Genomic DNA, 16,015 nt, shown 5'->3' with positions numbered 1-16,015 from the left:
GCTTATTTATTTGGAGTAGGCAACCATACCATTTCTATCTTGCTCTCAGAATATTGAGGCTAAGGAGGAAATAAATGACCAACAACTAAAATTTGAAAACTTTGAAAAGGTCAAAGTATGGTGGTTTAGGACTGTTTGCATGTCTTAGTTTTATCAGATGGCATGCAATTAAATAACAATAAATAATAAGTCCTCCATATAAATATATATGTATAAAATCAGTAGTGTTTGAACAATCAACTAAAACAACAGTTGTTCTGTTGAGTTTACATGACAATACCACAAAATTATCACATTTAATAAAAGCATTTAGATTTATTATTTTTAATATTTCTTCTCTTGGACATATATGTACATATGTAACAAGTATGGTGTTATAGAAAAGACTTCTGTGTTTACTCTTAACAAAATCTGTGAAGTTCATTTAGTAGAAAACAGTGGAACTTTGCTTTTTCCTTACCAAACTTTGATAATCGTAATGACAAATGATCTTCAAGTTCCTTGCCTATTCAGATATTGTACTACAGTTAGATGCATTGATCCATTTGGAATATGCACTTACTGTACACATTCAACTGAGCAGTATTTTCAGTATTTTCACCCTATAACATCTGAGGCTTAGGGTGCTATGACCTCAGAAGATGATCTGTTTGATTACTTAGATGTTATTAAAAGTGATTTTTGTTTTGATATTTTATCTCTTTTTTTTTTTGTAATTTTGGAATCCTTCACATTCCTTCCGGGTGGTCTGCAGGAACAGTGTTTTTCTTTTACATTGGGAGTTATATTTTTGTCTTGCTTCACCATAACCTGATCTCCTTTAATTGAAGTCTGTCCTAAGGTTGGATATGCTTTTTTTCTAATGATTAAGTGTGATCTCTCCAAACTATAGAATCTGAAACTTTGAACTCAAATCTAAGTATGTGTTCCAACTTTCTTGTCTTATTAATGAAAGAACACCTTCAGGAGGCATTTGGTTTCTCTAGTCTGTGCATTGGCTGCAGAGTTGAGCTAAAATGAAAAGTACTGGGTTCTTACTCCTTTTTGGATGGTAATACTTATGTGAGAGGGATTTCTGTGATATAGGTGGATTTATTTGAAGGTGATGTAGAAGAAAGGAAAGTAAGGTGTTTTCAGACCCCTTAAAGCTATTGACTTAATATACATTTGTAGGCCTTTATTTGCTATTCCTCTAGATTATTTAAAACCTAGTAGCCTGCAACAATAATTAATTACTGAATGTTCCTCCTTTACATGTCCCTTTGCTGAAAGACCTCAGAAGCATAATATGCTGTAATTAGTTCTATGCCACTTAATCAGTTTACTGCACAGCATATCTTGGGAAGAGGTTTATTGCTCTCCGTGTTTACCAGAGCAGTCCTCTGACAATGTGAGTGTCTCTGATGCATGAAGAATTAATGCATTTTTCCCAGTGAACTGTATCCAACCCTGCTAAACTGCTGACTTTATTTTTGAAGCGTGAGCTTTTACCTTCTTTGGTGTCTGTTCGCTTCACCATTGAGATGGGCAAGAACAAAGCCTAAATAAGAGGTCGTTACATGCAGATGATTTTCTATTTTAGTACAAACATCTGAGATGATAACCCAGCTCTTAGTGAGGGAAGTGGAATTGTCAGAGAAGGTTGCCCTGGCAACAGGGTCACCTGGCAGGTCCTGCGATGAGGAGCCAGGCTGGGGCAGCGGGTGGCGTGAGCACAGTGATGATGAGGAAGGTGCAGGAGGTCAGTGAGTCCCTCAAGCTTCTCTGTGGCTTCCGTCAGCTCAAGGTGAATTCCTTTAGGAGTTTCAGAAACCTGGCTTTCTGAATACAAATGGCCTGTATGAATTGCCAAGGGCACAGCGGAACAGAGGAGAAGGCATTATGTTTAGAAAAGTATTTTTATCAAAAGCTTTATTAGTTACCTGTTTTGAGAAGAGTAGACATTCCTTGTGTAGCCTATCTATGGCTGCTTTCTTGTTCACGTTTTTCCTGAACAACGGAACTGTTTGTTGTTGAAGAGATGGGAGACTCGGGGTGCAGCACCACTGTGCTGGGACTTCACAGAGAGTCTAGATCTTAGCTATTGCTGCTACACAGATGGCCTTTAGAAACACTTCTAGCAGCTTTGAGTTAGAGTATGGTGCTTGATAGTGAGCTCATGACTAAACAGAAGTGTGCTTGATCAATTTATCAAATTCCCACAGAAGATTCTGGAGCTAGAGGAAACATGAATGCCCTTGAGGTTAGTCACTGTGGGCCCCAAGGCAAAGAAATGCAAATGCTTGGAAAAAACTGCTCAGCACCATTGGCAGACCTGAATCTGATTCCTCATAAAGATTACAGGTTTAAAAGAGATGCGCTGTATAATGTAGTGCTTAAGGATGTAAGGGAGAATGAAAATGAAAAGGGAGGAATCCATGTAAGGAAAATAAGGAGAGAAGCACAAAAAGAGGTGTGAGGTGTAAGTTGAAGTGTGGTTTGGAAACAACAGTTCATGTTCTTCTATCTCTTCTTCCCTCCCTTTCCACCCCTCCTCCCCTCCAAGAAAAATTAAATATGGAAATTTGAAAGCAATCTACTTAAAGCAGATAAAGTAAATAAAGTAATGTAATTAGCAGGTAGATATTAATCACTCCCTATGTTTATCTCTTGTCTGTTTTCATTTTCTTCACTAAGCTATTAGATTTCACTATTGCTGTTTGCTGGGGCTTGTAAGAAATTCACTGCACTTTGCCATCCTGAAGGCATTTTTTTCTTGATTCAGGATTGTCAGTGAGTTGTTGCATTCTGTCTCCTCATAATTAGTGTGCCTGCTAACCATGTCTGCTGTCTAAACTAAATTGCTCAGTTGGAAGCAAATGAGAAAATGTAGTGATGCTATTCTGTATTCAGTGCTCTCGTCCAGGACTGGTGGTTTTTTGTGTGTGTGTGGTTTTGTGTGTTTTTTTTTTTTCTCCAAAGAATTACCAGCTTTTTCCAAAGCACCATTCTAACATTCTGTAAATGTCTACATGACAACTTCCTCCTCTCTCACATTGTGCAAGACTGTGCATCAAGCTGCAATGGAGAGAGAATTGAACTTGTGACTTCGTTAGTGAGAAAATGGTGTTCTTGATACTTTTCTCAGTTTTGCCTGAGGTAAGGGGTGAGGACTAAACTCCTCCTCAATCCTTTTGTGAAATGGAGATACAGCAGATATACATTAGTTTAACACAATAGTGTTAGTGCTTGATAACAGTAAAAGAAACACAGTTCAGGAGCTGCAAAATCATTCCGAACTACTCTTAACTAAGGTCTGCTTCTCTTTTGTGCTAGAAGTAGTGGTATAGCTAGAAGTCTCCTTCCAAGATTTATTTTTTTCTTCACTTGTGCCAGGAAATTTTATCTTTTTCAAGAATATCTCAAAAATGACCTCAGATGTGTTTGAAGCTGTCTGTATTGTCTTAAAGGTTTGTACCTCTGCTCTATTTTACAGAATCTTGCCAAAGGAGTTAACTGATATTTGTTAACTTTATTCACTGAATGGTTTTACCCAAGCGTATATTATCTTAGGTTTCCTTAAGGAAAAAATGTAGCTTAAGATTCAATGGTACTTGTTTTGTATGCAAATCAGATGGTCCAGGTTACTGTAAATGTGCTGCTGGGGCCATTGGTAAACTAGAAATCAGTGAGGAGATCTATGAAATTCACAAAGGAAAAGCAAATACTGGAAGCTCTATAAGGACAGTTATTACTAGCAGGAAGTATGAATTCATGCTCAGGTACCCAAGGTTTTCCTTTTTTGAGCTTCTTCCTCACCTTCTTTATTTGTACACAGTAGCCTGTTAAAGAGCTTGGGTTATTGGCATATTTAATAGAATACAAAAAAGAACTAAAATTTCAGCTATTCAGTTATTAACAATCAGCTAAGAGTTCTTATAAGAAGAAAGAGGAATGATAAGAGTGGGCATAATCCTAACTCTCAGATGTGCTTTCTGCAATACCATTTGCCACCCTGAACATTCAAGAGATCAAAGCAGCAAATACTGTCTAGGTACTGTAACATGGTCTCATGAAAGTAATATCCACTACTCTGCTTGTGCAAAGAGGAAAAGTTTATGAATCATGGAATTTTGTATGAAAAACATTAGTTGCAGTTTAAAAGATAATGAACTACAATTTAAGACATGACTGGCTCTCAAACGTGAGTGTAGCAGTAGACTGCTCTTTCTCCAAGTGAGCTGCCACTGTTATCCTGGTGATAAAGATGGCAATCTTTTAAATTGCACTTAACAAAAGTTCTATAGCATGATAATAAGATAGCAATCTATTGCTAGAAATGCTAAATGATATTTTGAAAAGCTATAACTTCCTTGCATAAGTACTCTTGTCAAATGCTAATTAAATACATAGACATTCTGTTGCCAATTTAATAACTTGCATCATTTTTGCTCCTCAAGTTTTTGTAATTGCTTGGCTGTGTTCTTCAATATTCTATTCAAGCAAAGTATTTAACTTTCTAATAATCAATTGCTACATTCCTCTGCGGTGAGACTAATGAAAGCATTGCATCTGGGGTTTTGCATGTGTGCCCAGAACATACTATTTAGTAACACACCTTAACTGCAGTCAAAAGTAGTATGCTTAGTTATCTACCACCGACTGTAGGCTGCCTGATAATCATTCCAAAATTGCAACTAGAAAATTTTCATTTGGGCAGGAATGAGTAATATTGTTTCAAAGTAAAAGTATTTAACGAGGTCCAGCATCTCTCATCTAGAACTAGAAGTTTTTTAGAAGCTTCTTCACAGAGTCTGTGCTGGAGTGCTAATAAGAATGACTCATGATTTTCCATTCACACCACTGCCCTTAGTTTGACAGCAACTCAGACTGGAGGCATTTACACCACACTTATGAAGTTGGTATATTTTACAGACAGGTAGCTCGTAGCTCGTGCTTCATCTGTCCGTACCGTTTGGGTTGATGGAGCTGAATTTGTGCTGAAATGCCAGATTGCTTGTGCAACTACCTTCTTAACACTTGCTTTGGGGCTTGAGTATTGTTTGGTATGTTTCAAGTCAGGATCAACTTTCGTAGACTGATGTGTCTGGCAAATCTGATGCTTTTAAAGTGATTAGGATAGTGCAAAAAAGACAAACGTTTTTAGTTGTAATGCATTGGAAAAGTAAAAATCAACGAGAGTTAAATTTTTCTATTGTGCCCTTCTTGATGCTCAAACCAAACTGTTTCATGCTCGTCTCTGAGCTTGAAATTGCTATGAAGGAGGACTAGTGCAGAAATGTTTGAAAGCTGGGTAATAAGGGCAATTATTACTTTAAACAAAAAATGTAACTATGAATTCAGTGTTGCAATTCATTGTATTTTGGGGATTTCTGTATAGAAACACATTAACTAGTTACTTTTTGATTATGAAATTATTTAATAAAACACTAATATTTGAAAGAAACTGACTGAAAATCTGTATTTATAATGACTGTGTAATAGCTGAGGAGGTGTCGCTGAATTATTAAACACTGTTAGACTCCTGTCTTTAGTAATGGCAACTTATGATGTTACACGACACTTCTACTTAAATTAGTAGCTTCTTATGGCAGATACATATTAAATGCAACTGTACTACTTGGATTTTTTGAAAGTAGTTGCAATTACAAGGTACCTAAATCATTCTTAGTGCATAGTTGCATAAAACAAATTGAAGCTTTAAGCGTTCGTTAAACAACTTTGGAATAGGAGAGAGTAGTAGGATTTGGTCATTTGAAGAAAAAGCATTACTTGTAGGCAACTTTTTTTTATTTGAGCTGCCATTAGTTACGCTTCTTGTTTTTTTTTTCAACCCCATTAGCATGCCCCATTATCTGAACTCTAGGTGTGAATGCTGGTTAAGGAGTAAAAAAAACTCACTTTACCTGCACTCGGAGTAATATCTCACCTGTTCACAGCGAATTACTGTTGAGTCATTCAAGAGTGTTCTTTTCCCTGTTGTGGAGTAGAGTAATGCCGCCTTTTTTCATCTTCACCCTTAAACTCCTCCTGTTTAGGGACAAGTCTGTGGCTCTTTGGAATTTCTTGTGTCTTTCTGACTTTCCTCTAGAGCTCTGAAAACCCCTCAATCCCTGCAATGAAGCCGCTATGGTCTCTCAGAAGTCAGCAACATAGCTTTTGGCTATCTGCATAGTCTCTGGCTATGTGCTGTTTGAGATCATGTTTTTAGTTGCCCTCTTATCCTCGAGTAAAATACTCTAATTCTGTTTCAGTGTATCTAGAGCCACATTTATCTGTTCAGAATGTCATCTTTTTGTTTATCTCTAATACATTTTTTATTTTATTTGAATCACAGTTTGGTGAAGACTTGGCCTTTAGATGATTAAAACCATTTGAACACAGCATTATATCTACTTTTACTCTACTATGCATGATTCCAGGCCGTGATTGGTAGCAGAAACAATTACATTTATTTTAACTGGAAGCTATTTTACCTATTCTTTCCCAGTTATTAAGCAGGAAGGTTACTGATCCTAATATAATTGCATGGAACGGAGCAATATTTTTTCATTATGAATGAGCTAACCAAGAGAATTAAGTAGTTACTTACACTGTTTAGAATGTATTTAAGTTTGAGGGTAAAATAAGATACTAATAATGAAAATAAATGGATGTGTATGCAGATAGCCTTTGCAGAATGTCTAATTAAAACAACATTTCTGTGATCTGTATACATGAAGCGTTATTCTCCTGTGGTTAAATAATGGTGGAAAAATCTCAAAATTTACAAAAATGAACCCATAAACTTATTCTAGAGCTCTGTATATTCCTGGCCTATGCCTTAAGTTAAATTCTCAAGTAACATCTACAGAATTCAGATTATAATTCACTAAAAGGCAGCTTGATGTTTTCAGTATCTACAGAGCAGTGTTTCTGCCCATTGTCTATCTACAGCTTTGTCACATTTTTTATTTTCTTTTTTTATTTGTAGAACTGGAAACTAACACTGCAAATCTCAAAGCTAAAAGTAGTGTTTAGGTGAGTTTAACAATAGCTAGATGTAGAGTTGATGGGGGGAGAGGGGGAAATTTATATGAGTAAGAACTTTAATCTCTAACAGCAGTTAGAGGGGACAGGGAACTTTACAGTTAACTAATACTGCAATACTTTCAGTGGAGAACTTAAGTCCTGTTTAGCTTGCCAAACATTATTTCATCCATGTGGGTGAGATCAGAAACGTTTTCAGTATTAGCCTCTAGAACATATTCCAAGCCAAACTTAGCTGTCTGTCTTGTTTTGTTTTATAAATATAATGGTCATTGTTTTCACAATAAAATTATGGAGTTACACTATTATGAGCCATTTTTATGTCTTCAAAAAACATCTGTCTCTTGAGATCATGGGGGCTAGAATTATTACAAATCAGTTCTCTTTGAAATAGGTCTTAAACTCATCAATGTCACAGGGTATCTAATACTGAGACATGTGGGATAGATGTTAGAAATATAGAACACCGTATGCACCTGTTCTGTGCATTTCATTTCCTGAAGCAGCAGTTCACTCTGCCTGTGCTTTGACTTCTGCTGAGCTGTTATTTCTCTTTCTCTGCTTCGTGCATCAAGCCCACAGTAACCCCTCCAGAATAGCTTTCAGTTAAGTGCTTGCAGTAAAGTGAGAGGAACTTTGGGCACAGATGTGAAAAACTGTCCAGTAGGAACCTCTCAATAAGGTCATCTATCTGAGCACAACTAGAAAATGTTTGCCATTTGTTTAACTAAAACTTAGTTTTTGCTGTTAGGCTCTTAGGCTGAACTGATTGTCTAGTCTGAAGCAACTGTGTTTGCACTCCGACCGTTGGGGAAGAAAAAAAAGCAGCAGTGGGGACAGAGAGTGGGGTGCTGTTGAAACAGTTAGATGAATTTGAAGCAAGACTGACTCTAATATTTACAGCTTGTGAATGATCATGATTATTTTGTTTTGATTCAGCTAATTGCATTTCCAGATAGCATAACTAATGATCAATACATTGGATTTTCTCTGACTGAATGTTAACTGCCTTATGAATTTCAGATTTCTGGCAGTACTTATCCTCTTCTTCATCCATGATGTATTTACTAAGAGGGAAATTTGAACTAACTGTTTGTCAGGCCAAACTTTAGAATGTATTGGAATATTTTTGCTTAAAGTGATAATAGTTTTAGAAGCAGTAAATGATTGTGTAAAATTCAAGCAGCTTATCACTTAGAATCTGCATGTGATAACCCTATGCTTCCAAAAGTAAGGTCATTTGAAAGCATCAAAGCAGTCCATTTGAAAACCAGCATTCAAAAAATGACCAGTCAAACAAAGCAAAATGTAGTCAAATGAGCAAATGAAAAAACATGTCACTCTCTCCTCCACTGGAATGCAGTAGTTCAGGACCATTAGAGAAATTATCTATTAATAAAAATCAGGTCAACAAAATTGGTTTTCTTTTAATTGCTCTGGATTTCTTTAAGGTGTCCTGGCATCCTAGAAACTTTTTAAGCAACAGACACAAACTGAAATGCTATGAATGTTCATGTGATTTCCAGGAGAGAGTAACAAATGAGATCTAAAAGTTCAAGGCATTATGTTTTTGCCACTTTAACTATGAACTCTCTATTGCTTTATACCTAGAAGCTGACACTTTGGAAGTGTAGTTTGAGCCTGAAATGTCAGTGGCAGTATTGTTAACAGACCAATCTCAACCAGCTTTCTGCTGCATGGGTATACAGACCAGGTCTTGATTCTTAAAGCAGAAATGAGTGCAAAAGTTATAAATTACATTGGAGTTCTTACCAAAGTAATTTTGTCTTTAGTCCAGCTGAATTTCATTGTGGAGCCATCCCTCTGAGTTCTGTGAAAAGTTTATAGTGTGTTTAAACAAAGCTCTTGGTCTGTCAAGTCTGTACCTGTTTACAGGAAAACAATATTATATTTAGAAATTTATATTCTGCAACTGGGATATATTGAAAGAGAAAAGGCAGCGGCTTTTTAGACTAAATTATAACTTGGAATATTAATTTATTTTTTTAAATTATTTCAGGCAGTGAAATAATTCAGCAAAACTGAGAGGTTAAGTCCTCTTCAGTTGAGGAATAACTCATACCTTACTTATGAGAAAAAACAGATAGCTAACTAGAAGACTATTCAGCTTGGATTGAATATTTGATCTGTGGTGTATATTAGAACAGGTTAAGGTTTCTAGTAGAGGAATCGCAGTGAAATTATGGCCAGAAATTCATAAATTTGATTATATTGAAATGTCATACAAAGTAAGTCTCTGTAAATTCTCTCCTTATGTCAGTAATAAATATTTTTGTCAGTTGTGCCATAAATCATATTTGACTGTCTCTAGAAGGGAATTGTGCTTCTTGTTACCATTTAGATATCTGCACACCAAAAAACAGCAATAGTGAATTACCAAGATCATCTATTAAGACAATGAAAGCAATAGTTTGTCCATATCAGTCTTAATTCTTCCTCTGGTATGCCATATCCATATGTGAAGGGCAAGTGGTTGCACTAGCCTCAGTCTGTTCTTTTTCTGGAATTGAACAAGGAAAAGAGCAGAGCCTTCACGACATGAGTACGTAACATGCAAAATGAGATTCTCTTCCAAATGCTCCTATCCAAAAACTGACCCACTGCTGTGTGCCAGCAAAAGTATAAGCTGTACAACTTCTGGCAGTTGCAATGCTCTTCTAAGAAGAGATGGTGTTTGGCTCTGAGCATGTTCTCACTGCCAGACTCCCAGCTGCTCAAGTGCTGTTCTTGGTGTTTGCCATTGGTAGAGATAAGAACAAGAATTAAACCTGACCTGTTAGTTAAAGGGCTGCTTTTAATACTGCTTATTAAAATAATAGTCGTTTTTTCTCTTTAAATGTATCATTGGACTTCTCTTCCTGGTGCTGTTTTAGGGGACGTCGAATGTCTTTACTTGATGCAAATAAGAACATCTTACTTAATCATACAGCCTAAAAGAGGTATTTCTGTAAGAACTGTGCATCTCTGATTATGAACAAATGCTGTTCAAATGGTTGAGATATTATTCTCCCTGTTGCACTTCCGTATCATTCTGGATGGACATCAGGCAATTAGTCTTCATATGGATGGCCTGGATTTCACATGCTGTGTATGAATGTCAGTGCTTTTCGGTTGTATGGAAGTACTGTCATATTTAAAACCGGAAAGCCAGTAGCTCACCTATCTTAAAATAAAGAGATTTAATATGATGCATTCAAGATAAATATGTTCATGTATATTAATAAAGTGTAAGTGGTTGAGGTATGAATACTAGCTGTTGTGCTTCTGAGAAATTACAGTTAAGCAAATAATTTGAAGTGGATTATCCATGCGATGAATTTTGTTCTTTTCCTATTAGCAAATCTGCTGTGGAAGCTTAATATATATCAGATATAGTTAATGTGTTAATTGATCTTTTGTATTCTTTAAGGTTGTTGCTTTTGATCTGTGAATTGCTTGCAGATGATTTGTGTTTAGGATGTACTGATAAGTCATCATTAAACTTTGACTTCATGTTATAGAGGAGGATAATTTTTTGATGTCCAGATAGAGTTGAAATTAGTTTCTGGTATGGCCACAGTTTTATTGTGTGTTTTGTCTTTTTAGTGTGTGGAAAGGGTAGAAATGTGTGTGAAATGCTTGAAACCACTGTAATTAATAGCATAAACAATGCACATTTGCATTCATTTTTGCTTTATTTGATTGCTGTCAACTGTTTCTAATCTTCACATAAGATAAATGTTTAGGGTGAAAGGAGCAAAAGTCTACTCTACCTTTCTGGAAGAATTATTCTTGGGGATTTTCTCTGGTCTGTAGAGGGAAGCCCAAGTGATGTGGGGGTCATGCTTTTTCCTTAGAGATATAGCATCATAAAAATACCATGTACAGGTATGAAGCTTGTTATATTTGTCTGGAAGAGCTTGGCTCTCTTTTTTGCTTTCTATCAAATCTTGGAGGCACTACTGAATTGGTCCTTAGCCTGTTCTGCACAAAATTAAGTAAGCTGGGCTCCCTCATCCTCTGCTTGTAGGCCACATGGTGTAGACTCCTGTTCAAATTGGTAGTCCTCCAATTTATGCTGTGAAGTTTCTGAGCATCGTTTCTATACTGGCCCACCCAGGTAGTAGGTACTGTATTCCAGGTGCTATCTCACCAGGGCTCAGTTTGGCCAAGGCTGGGTTGGGTGATGGGGTGAGGTCCTTCCAGCTTTCATTACTTTGCTGTGGTCCTGTGTAGCTAAACAGGGGGCCCACTATTCTTTTTGCACTCAGCACTATTTAATGGGGCTGGAGCTCTGTTTCTGTTTAAACTGATGGAAACAAACTGTTTCCCAGACTTCACATGATGAAACATGAAGGTGGGCAAAGAACTGTCAAATGCCTTTCTCTATGTACTTTGTGTAGTTTGCGATGGTGGATGCAGTTGTTTATTATCTGTGCATCATGTAAAGGGAGGCTTGACACTTTGTGAAGCAGGAGGAAGCTGCAGCTTTCCCTAGAAAGCTTATCGTGTAGGATCTGATGTAAAATACTGAGTGGGTAAGTGCAAAGTGAAGCGAGAATGAAGCAGGACTGCAAATAACATCCCAGGAATACTTTAAATGAATTCTGTATCTGTCTCAAAAGATCTTTTAAAAACAGTGCTTCCATAACACATTTTGCAATAAACCCCAAATATCATTGCTTGTATGGGAGGCACTAAGAGCAGTGTCACAGCACAGTTTTGGAGGATAAATGAGTGAAGATGAAAACTCACATTTAGTTGGTAGGTGTTTTCTTATGAGAATGCTTTGGACTGACAAATGACATCTGGTTTCAGAGGTAACAGTAGAGAGTGAGATTTCACTATTTAACAGGGCAGTTTTTAAAGGCAAGGGTGAATTCCAAAACTGCTGGAACGAAATATAGTAAGGGTTACACATAAAGCAGGTAGGAGGGGAGAATACTGCAGCAACCTGTGTCTGGAAGGTATGGAGAAGAATGTGGTGAATAATTGCATAGGTAAACATTTAAAAAGAAATTCTGGGAGCTCTGGTAGCTTGGGTAAATTGCAATTGCCTCCAGACTGCTAGAAGGAATGAATGGAGTTCTCAGTTCATCCCCCAGAAAGATAAAATCGACTATTTTCTATTCGGTGTTTCCCAAGGGCTAGAACTTTCTGATATGGTAACTTGTATCAGGGCAGTCAGAATATTTTCAGCTGTCCCTAGTGTGGCTGTTAGAGGAAGAGGTGGTCAGCGATGGAGACATTACAAAGTTGCCAGGTTTTTGAAGGCGATAAGGTTTGTGGTGACCACTTGTATGGCATTTCTTAAATGATTTGTTCTGAGCCTTCCGTTGTCGTGTGTTATGATGGTGAATACAGAGAAAGCTGTAAGTGTATCTGAGCTGTAAATGAAGAGCAAGACCATCCTTAACTCAAACCTTCTGTTCTCTAGTTATGTTTCTTACATGTTCTTAAACAATATTTTTGGGTACAGTGTATGACTTCTTATTAACTGCACTTCCTTACCACCTGCAACCCTTTTCTGACTAATTTACACCCACCCATAACAGTTCCTTACCACAATAAATTGCTTAAAGACCTTCTTTTGGGTCGACCTCTCTTTTAAAAGCAACCAGTAGTCTGATTTTCTACATAATAGTCACAAAGCACAAGTGGAATGAGAATAATTTGTTTTTCTCATGCTGAACAAAAGTAGTGTTTGTTCAGGAACTTGTTATTAAAAAAGTACATGCCAAGGAATATGTAGCAGTAAGAAAGCACATGCCTTGAGGAACTTAGTGCAGCACATGCTTTAGAAAATACTTTATTTTTGTATTTCGTTTTGAAAAGAAATGTCAAAATACAAAAAGCTAACAGGGAACTGTCACTAATGCACCAAGCAGGTTCCATTTGCATGTATTGCCTTCTAGTAAAAAAATAAATACATAAAAAACCAACTGAAACCATAATTAATGCTCTATATTACTAGTACGTATATGTAAATTTTAGCAGTTTAAGAATGTTGAAAACAAATTGGGATAGGCATAAAAATGGACAGTTGGAATCCAGACCTACAAACAGTTGTAAACTGTAAAATGTTCCCGTATGCATATCCTAACTTATACTGCATTGCAGGTATGGGACCCAGGTATGCAGATCAGTTGGTTTTGTTGCTCCCAGGTGTGTGTCTGCCTGCTTAGGAATAAATGTCCTCAATCTTAGAAAAATTATATCATCTTTAATGGCAGAAAATAAAATCTACTTGTTTGAAATAGTTTCAGTCACCTTCCAGATATTTTGAAGTTGCTGCATCTCATGATCTGATGGTCATAGGCAAGAAGTCCAGATCTTTTTTACTATGTTAATTTTGCTCTCTGAGCTGTCTCTAAATCCTGAAGTAATGGTTTAGATGAACCACGTTCAACTCCCATGACCTTCAATATATTTTTGGCACAAGCAAAAATCTAACTGTGTTTGTTAAGAAATTCATCAGATAGAAGTAAATCTTTGCTCCAGTGCAGTGAATATAAATCATTTGCATGTATAGTATGTCTCATTTGCTTTGTAAAATAGGAAGTCTATACGTAGAGGGGCATAGTCACCATTTATTGGTTTTGGTTTTTGCTACTGATCAGCTACTCTGTTTGGGGACATGCTGATGGTTTATTGTTAGGTGTTGCTGCTTGCCCTTCCTGCCCTTTGCTCTGCTGGCAGTGATGGACAGGTTGTTGATATCACCCAAGGTAGTCACTCATCTCAACTGATGAGTTGTGGGCTGTGCTACCTTGGCCATGAGGCTCTCCTATATGATTTTGTCTTCAAACCTGGCCAGGCTTACCTGGTCTGCAGTGCCTTGAAAGGCTCTTGGATACCTGTTGAGAGCTCAAGAGTTAAAATTTGCCTTTGAATTTTTGTGCCAACTTATAGGAGAGATTTCAAAGCAATACAAATAGGAAAGTAGCATGTTTAAATAACTGCAGTTTTCTTGTCTAACTCAGGTCTTACCCAGAATGACTTTACAATAAAAGAGCTCTTTGTAAATACTTCAGAGTGCCTGATGTACTCAGGCCTCTGCGGGAGCATCTGAAAAGTTTTGTAATGTAGGTGATGTGCATTAACATAAGTATGATGCTATTTTACTTCTACAGATCACGTTCTGTAAGGATAACACAGTTTTTTAGTTGTACTGATTTCAGATACGAAAGAAAGAATTTGTGTTACTCCAAAATATTTGTTACTACTCATACAAAGAGGCATTTTTTTCCCCCAGCATTGGGAAAGGTTCCCTTTTCTTTTGAAAATCAGTTTAATTAAAATGTCTCCCAAAATCCTGTAGATTTTAAACAGCTTAACTGTTAAATTACAACATCAATTGTTACATTATGTCTTAGTTTAACTAATTTTTGAGCTACTTTTCTTCCCCTATTTTTTTTTCCACGCTGATCTTTATAAATCATTGTGTGTTGAATCATTGTGTGTGTGGCCATTCTGTAGGTGAGCAAGAAATGTGAGTTTTCAGATGCCTTTTCCCCTCTGACTGGTCACTGTAGCTGTCTGCAGTTATATTTTAAAATATATTTTTTCCTTTTCACATTTGTTCTTAATGGTGTCAAATGCAGTAGATACGATTGTTTGTTGAAACCTTCATAATGCCCAAGGTCTGTAAGCGTAGAATTAAGATTTAATTGAGATTTTCTGCAACATGATGAAGTTTACATCATAAATGAAGTACTTGAATGAGCAATCTCTTTGAATTAAGTTAGCTATTTAGAAGTTTAAACACCAACTTGTTCAAATACAGTAACATTTTATAGACTGTGAACAATTACAAACTGCTCAGGATTCACATTGTTAATTATAGTTATGCAATATTTAACAATCTTACCCTAATATTCTCTCGTTTATTTGTATCTTCTCCTTTTCACCATTTCAAATTTTACTTAATTACAGAAGCAAGTTTTTGTGGAATACAAGTTTTCTTATGGTGAAAGTTGGAAAAGAGGAGGTAGATGTAACTTCTTGGGAGATTTTACCGCATTTCTTTCCCTTCTGTCATTTTCATTTCCCTCTTATTTTCCGATTTCAGACTAGCTGGACCTGGTTCAAACACTCGTGCTATTTTGACGATATTTATGGATCAGAAGAATATGATTTCCATGGCAACTGCTCCAGGTTTTGAGCAAATATCAGCTTTGAAGGTGATTTCTCTTTCTGGGCTTGTATTTTGTGGTTATTTGATTAACCCCAGGAGGGATTTAGATCTTGTTTATAAACAGAGGACTTAATTTGAAGAAGAAAAGCAAAGTTCAAAATAGAGTGGAATGTTCTAAATATTAGATCCAGCGGTGGAGTTCTGTTAGATTCTTGCTTGTCCTTGAGTACGATAGATCGTACAGCTGTTAAAAAGTAATCTTTTTGCTCATAAGTTACCATATTGCATAGAATCATGTTATTTCATAGTTTCTAAGTAAGTGTGCTGAAAGACTTATAGTTTTGTGGGCCACTGGCTGTCCATTTGGTGATGATATACATGCTGTGGGCAGACTAAGTGGTGACAGTATAGCTGCTAAGCTGAATTGTAGAAGTTCTGAAATTGGTGGGTTACTTTTGTAGGTTTTTTTCCAAATATTACTTTTCAAGTAAGGAATTGCTATAGCTATCACAGATATTATTGTCTGTGAGAGCAACCAAGGTGTTGCATATTGTCAAAAATAAGACTGGAGTATAAATGTTATCATTCATTTTGAAGTACTTGTTGTACTGCGCAGAAGTTCTAAGAATCCAACTTAAGCAAAAGTGATCTGAATATATTCAGGTGACTTGTCGTGTTGCGATGTGGATAGTACAGGCTGAAAGAGGGGTGCAAGTACCAATGATGTAGATGGAGGCTGTGCTATAGAGCCTATGGGCAGGGAGGACAGGATGCATCAAAACATCCTGCTGAGAAGTGGGCGCTTCTTGTGCCTGGCAGCTGTTAGGCAAAAACCTTGATGGCAGCTGT

General features: G+C 36.7%; 1 long non-coding RNA gene across 1 annotated transcript in view; it reads left to right on the top strand.

Annotated features, from left to right (window-relative positions):
* LOC107317083 (uncharacterized) overlaps positions 1-15,212 on the top strand; it is a 106,362-nt gene extending 91,150 nt beyond the window's left edge. The window contains exon 3 of the long non-coding RNA XR_001556731.2: positions 15,101-15,212. This is a non-coding gene — a long non-coding RNA (uncharacterized LOC107317083). The remainder of the gene's footprint in view (positions 1-15,100) is intronic.
* Positions 15,213-16,015: the final 803 nt, after the last annotated feature.

The sequence above is a fragment of the Coturnix japonica genome, chromosome 11 (assembly GCF_054131305.1).
Source record: "Coturnix japonica strain WE chromosome 11, WE-NBRP24, whole genome shotgun sequence".
Taxonomy (NCBI): Eukaryota; Metazoa; Chordata; class Aves; order Galliformes; family Phasianidae; genus Coturnix; species Coturnix japonica.
This window is presented reverse-complemented; position numbering and strand designations above follow the sequence as displayed.